This window comes from Apis dorsata, unplaced genomic scaffold (genome assembly GCF_000469605.1).
Source record: "Apis dorsata unplaced genomic scaffold, Apis dorsata 1.3 scaffold_339, whole genome shotgun sequence".
Classification (NCBI taxonomy): domain Eukaryota; kingdom Metazoa; phylum Arthropoda; class Insecta; order Hymenoptera; family Apidae; genus Apis; species Apis dorsata.
The window spans coordinates 294,148-300,934 of record NW_006263606.1 but is presented as its reverse complement, the minus strand read 5'-3'; the positions used below and the strand labels follow the sequence as shown (position 1 = coordinate 300,934).

General features: G+C 31.3%; 1 protein-coding gene and 1 long non-coding RNA gene across 3 annotated transcripts in view; both read left to right on the top strand.

Moving 5' to 3' along the window:
- The window catches only part of LOC102676104, an 88,915-nt gene that overhangs the window by 77,467 nt on the left and 4,661 nt on the right, over nucleotides 1-6,787 (top strand).
- Nucleotides 4,467-6,532, top strand: LOC116185938. Of its 2 annotated transcripts, none has more exons than XR_004150835.1 (4): nucleotides 4,467-5,598; nucleotides 5,674-5,823; nucleotides 5,947-6,137; nucleotides 6,266-6,532. It is a non-coding gene; the product is annotated as an uncharacterized LOC116185938 (long non-coding RNA). The 2 variants fall into 2 exon arrangements; XR_004150836.1 differs by having other exon boundaries at nucleotides 4,468-5,598; nucleotides 5,947-6,076.

The window sequence follows — 6,787 nt, the reverse complement described above, 5'->3', positions numbered from 1 at the left end:
AAAAAAAAAAAAAAAAAAATACAGATTTTTTTTATTATTTTGTGGAAATAAATAAAGGCGTAAATCATTGATGCATATTCGATATTCCGTGTTTGTATCTAACAAAAATTGATATTCTTATACTAAGAGATATTAAAAGATATTATGATTATGATTTATTATGATTTTATAATCAATAATTAATGTATATTTACAATTATGTATACGTTTTTATTAACAGAAAATTATGTTTTTGATATTTTGGTATATTGTGGTATATTATTTTAAATTTGAAAACCAAAAATCGAAACGAAGATTTATCGATAAATTATTAATGTGAAAATACTCTTTTTTTCAATTAATTTTTTTTTTTTATAACATTATAATTCAAAGCAATAATTTTACAAGCAGTTTTTCTTGATTTCTTTGTCACAAATGGATTTGTTCCCCTCTTTCTGCAAGATCTTCAATTATTACGAATTAAACGTTTTAGAATTTGTAAAGATTAGTACTTTATAAAGTAACACTTAACTTATTGTTGGATTGAGAAACGATTATGCAAAAAAGCAATTACCGAGTAACGATCAACTGGAGAACGGAAAAACATGGTTATTTCAAATTCTTCCGCATGCATCTGAAGAACGTAATGATTTTTGCGCGGTCGAATGACGCAAGGATCTTTTGTGAATGCCTAAGAGAAGAAAATGCAACATTTCATGCGTTATTGTACGAACAATACACGTTCTTTGATTTGTTGCAGATTTCTTTTTCGTTATCGAAATCTTTTCTTCTAAAAAATAAAAGATACTTTTATCAATACATCTACTTTCAATTTCATTTAGATACGTTTTATTGAGAAATCGAAACCTTTCTCTTTTCATTATTCTTTGTATACTTTCCAGAAAACGAATAGTCGTTAAATGCGATTGAATCGAAACTTTTAAAAAATTATCTGTCCAATGAGTCAGCAGATCGATCATTGTTCTAAGCAAGAAAATTGTATTCACGGTTCGATTAAATTTGAAATTTAATTAACAAAAAATTCTTACCAAATAATTTATTAAACCGTTGAATAATCATTTCAAGATCGATGTGGCTTTTAATTTCGGTGTCTATTTTATTATACAAGGTGATTCGTTCATACTTTAGTGGCAGAATCTACGTACAAAAAAAAAATATCATGGATATATGCTCGATATATTTTATAATTAGTTTTGAAGTAATAGGAGATTAAAGAAAATATTCGAAATTCCCGCCTTGTGCTTTGACACTCGCACACTCAATTCCGCACTCGTTCAAAAATATCGAAAATATGAAAATATTCTTCGAAATGCTCTCTCAAATCCATTCCTTATTCTTTCTTGCATATTATTATGCATATAATAGACTTCAAATGATCTCAAATTCTAATGGCTCAGTAATCATGGAGGCCATTAGATAAAGTGAAGACGTATTTTAATTTTAAAACTAATTATAAGATACATGGAATATATGTTTATATGACATTTTTTGCTCGTCTTTTGTATGCTGCATTCTTATGAACATATATTTAAGAATCATCATCATCATAATCAAGTATTTGGATGATTTTTCAGCAAAATTAAAATGGCTACCTCTCGATCATGTTTGAGCAGGCGCATTTTCATGAAGCCATGTTTATTTGAACATACGAATTATCCTTTAATGATTTATCATTATCATCACAATTTTTATTATCCAATTTCTACACAAGAATATTCATTAAAAAGAGTTTTATATAGATAGTAATTTACATACCATTTATTAACTCGTGGTATAGGTATTCTAAAGTTTATTAATTTTTAAAACATATTATTTATTATGCAATTCAATCTTTGTAAAAAAAGATTGTGGAAATTTTATTCATTCTCATTTCACTCCATTTTGAAAACCTCTACGCACAAGTCGAAATATAAATATAAACTTACTGTAACTCGAATTTATTTACATTATTCGTTAAGTTATTTTTACCAGAATAACTCGACCTTTCTAAATCGAACTATTATCTATACTACATATGAAACATATAATTATTGCATTATATAATATTATATAATTTATTGTATTATATAATTATATAATATATTATATAAAACGTATACGAATAATATAAATAACAAATTTTGCTTTTCATGTTTCATCATCAAAATATTAAAATAACAAATTTTCTTTGTATTTATCCATAATAATTCGAAGATCTTATCTTCTTAATAAAGATATCGATAGTGCATAAATATATTTCATCTATCTCGTTCTTTTCTTTTAAAATTTGAATTTTTACACACACAAAAAAAAATATATGAAGTAACGGTTATGGTATATTATATTCGTCGTTTCATTTCGCGACTTGTTCACCGATCCATAAAAGGTCGAAATTTACGACAACAGCGTGGATCAACCTCTGACACAGACCACCTATCGATCCCATATCCCATCGGAACGCGAGATTAAAACGCACGAGACACGGAGTGGAGAAAAAAAATCTATATTTAGAGAAAAAAGAAAAGACGAGTCAAAGATGAAATTCCAAATGCACCCTATAAAAAAAGGATAGTCTCCGTCACATGTACTCTATCGCAACAGTATCAACAGCGAATGGACACGCCAATTGGCGTGCGGAAACTCGGCCTGGCCGGTGGTTCGAGCGATGACTTCCGCTTGAAGGGCCGCCGTATGTCTGCGGATTAACGCGTTAAAAGAAAATTTACGTTGATAGCTTATTAATGGCGGACGCGAGACGAATGACGTCGGTGCTTTTAATATATTCGCGGCTGTAATCGGCCAAGAGATGCCGACCAAGGAGGAAACTTCGAAGTTAATGACGCACGACCGCTTTGGAACTTTGTAATCTGTGCCTGTAACAACATCCTTCACGATCCTTTTCGAATAGTTTCCTCATTTTTCCCTTTTTTCTTCGTTATCCTTTTAATGAAAGATCCTTCGAAAATCCTTCTCCCTGTTCTTCCTTCGTTTCGTTTCGTTTCGTCCATTTTGAAGAAACAAGGATGGGGATGGACAGGGATAACAGGCCTCGTAATGAAGCACGCATTTTCGGCAGAGTCATTGTATTAATCGAACGACCGTTCCTGGCCACCTGTGGTCCACCTCTAGCCAAAGTGTACGGCAGGTGGTCCAATCGTAATTCCTCTTTTCGTGATCAACGATATCGGAAATGATGGAGATTCCATTCGTTGCCTCGTCGATCTTTTTTCTTATCGGTGAAATGTGTTTCCTTGGATTTTTCTTAGATTATGTATAGATGGATATTCTTTTGTGATAATATTTTTCGAGAAATTAATTCAAAGTACATTTGAAATTTTAATTAAAAATACTTATATGTTATAGAAATTGTATATTTAAAATTGTAGACAACTTTTTAATAATTTATTAATTCATGAAATAATAATTTAATAATGATATAACTTCTCTATAAAAGAAATTAAAATTTAAATATTTAGAATATAAAATAATAGTATTAAAAATATAATAAAACAATAAAACAAAATCTTCTCTTTTTTTTTCTATATTATATTAATAGTAAGATTGAAAGATTAAAAGATCTTAAGAGTCTTTATAATTTGTTCTTCAAATTTTTCGTTTGCATTATTGTATCTTAAGAATAATCTTTAAACAAAAATATTGCATTAATTTACAAATACTCATTCGAGATATAATCTTATGCTACTTTTACGTCGTACGTATGAACATAAGTTATTACCTATGATTAATGCAAAAAGTATTTATATTCTACACATCCTTAAAAATGGTTTTTTAATGTTAAGTTCATTTTCATCAATGCCAAGTTTTTAAAATCATATTAAAATATTAAATGATATAAAATTTAATATATTGAACCTAATTAATTAATATGTAAATATTATAATAAACTTAGTGGTGTCAGTTTATGTATTTTCTGTGTCAAACGAAAATGACTGGCAATAATTTTCGAAATATAATATTAATGTTATTAATTTTACTAATAATCATAAGAATATATTTTTAAAAAACATTCGAAAAATTAAAAGACATGAAAACAGTAAATTTAATAGTATAGAACTTATTTTGCGAATATTTTAATATGACGAAAGAAAATTATCAATCAAGGGTAAAATTTTTTAAATTAATTTAAAAAAGGAATATATACATATTTATATATTCATGATACATTCATGAAAAATACATTTTTGGAGAATTGATTCTAAAATAAAATAACATAAAAGTTGATACAAAAACGTCAGTCAAGATTTATTTATTAACATATAACATTAATCTATTTTTATATTCATTTTGATCTTTAAAGTCGACTTTCAAAGGTATCCTATCTTCTACTTATGTATTAACAATCTGTGTATACATTTTTCCGCTTTTTTCCTGATTATATATATTATGAAATTTTAATTTCCGCTGTTAAAATATCAAGAAAATAATTGATGAACATAAACAATTATCTTCAAAAAAGCAAAGTACGATGCTATACGAGATTCTATGAAAAGGCAGAGCGAGAAGAGGATAGTGGCGAAATGTAAAGTACTGCATAATCGCGAAGAAAGGTGAGAAAATTCGCGAGGAAGAGGGATCGCAAAATCAGCAGCAAGACGCAGAGAAAGAGAAGGATTGCGAAAGGACAGCCGAAGCGGCGGATTCGTGAACATCAAACGAATTAAATCTCCGCGGCGAGTCGACCGCAGAAACTAATATCTCGGCGAGCTCTCTCGTTTCTTCCGTTCTTCGTCACTTCTATGTAGCCGTTTCAGCCTCCGCTTCTCTTTCCTCGACCACCGCGCCGCCCGCCATCGTATTTCTGGATTCCGCTTCGAAAGAGATTCGTGCCTGCGCTAGAGACAAAGTGGACGATGACAAAATTATCGTCCACTTTTCCCGGTTGAAACGCGTTTCTCAAAAAGAAAACCGGGTCTGTAACGTTTCGTTCGAACGATGAGAGCAAAATGGAAAAGAGGATTGAGCAAATGGGAAACGACAAGCACGACACATGAAGCGAGCTCATAAACCGAGGCAAAACGTTCACCTCTCACGATGGTTACAGAACTATTTTTGCGGCAGCTTCACCTTAAACGGCCATCAAATGATAAAGTAGCAACGATACGATGGTAATTATCGAGGTAAACGAGCTGGTACAGGCGTAATTAGTTCCAACACTTGTAGCGAGGTGGCGTGTTAGACGCGTACCAATTAGACAATTGCTTGGATTGGTTATTGAGAAGAGTGTTCTCGAAGGAAGAGAAAAAAAGTATAAAGAAGATTGTAGATAAGAAAAACGGGCTCGATCATTGAAGGCATTAAAACGGTGAATCTGTATAGTTTACGGCAAAGTAATAACACTTTCGGTAACCGCTAAACAGTTTGCTATCCGCGATAATTAAGTCGTTTCCGGGCATGGTTTAAAAAAGTGGTTGAACATGTCTATTTCGCTAGAAAGAAAAACAAGCATCGATTCAACCAAAAAAATCCGAACGAGGTGCAAGTTTGCGCGCAAATCCACCATCTCCTTCCGTACTTGAGAGAAACCGTTACGAAAGTGGGTAATAGGCGTTGTAATAGATATTATCTTGCTTGATAGGTGTCGATATCGTGGTGGCGAAAGTAAGTAGATATTCGAATGAATAACCAGCATCGATGAAGACTAAAAGTCATTACCTCGGTAATTTATAATTAAAGGATCGAAATCATGGTGTCTTCCTTGAGATCGTCCCCATATTTCCGGGTTCTTAAGTGGAATCGAGCCAGTAATTTGAATCTTAAAGGAAGAATCTGAATATCTTATGGAAATTTTGTTTTATCCATCATTATCCACTTAGATATTTTCAAGTAAGTTATATATAATAGAATTATATATAAGGATTATATATCATATAACTTTACATAAAGGTTATATATTTTTCCAATCGGATTTTCCAAGGATTTAAATAAAAAAAATCATTTTATTTCCAGATAGTAAATTCTAAAAGTTGAAAGAAAAGAGAGAGTATTGATTAATTATTGATAGATATTAGTTCGAATTATAAAGATAAAGACGATGATGGAAGTTTATCTTTATAGAGGTTAATTTCATCTTGAAGAGGTTAAGTTGAATACGAGATAAAATAACGCATCTAAACATGTAGCAAATAATTTGACTTAATGTAAATTTATTTTATTTCAACTTTAAAAAAATAATAAATAAAATTAATCTTAGATATAAAGATTTCTGAATTATATATAGAGATTTAAATTATAAAGTTTCGACTATATTATTATTCTTTTTTTACAGACGAATCACATGTTGTTTGAGATTCCTTGATGATTTATCCGGAGATCAATTTTCCGGAGATAAAGGATTAAAGATCATTCTATTAAAATTCCCGATTTCTCACCAATTAATCACCGATTTATTACATCACGCCGATAAATCAACGTACACAAAAGCGTTCTGTCCGCTTATGACTAGTGATTTTTGGTGAATAAGAGCAATACGAAGATAAAAAGAATTGAAGAACGAAGGCAAAAGATATCGCGATCGAGCGTTTAAACGTGTGCCAAAGAATGACAGAAAGCGTTGCATCCTTGAGGTGAACGTGCACGAAGGCAAGATCGATCAACGTTGTAGTTTTTAACCTGGACTGTACACTCGGGTTGCGCAGGTGTGACCGATGGCGGCATTCTTTGATCCTGCAGGGACTCCACGGCTACCTTGTCCACGACTCATCGGCCGCCTCTCTTTTTCGTCACTCGGTTCGATTATTTCCTAATGGCTAACGCCATCGCGAAAACGGCCGTCGCTAATTTCGCCACT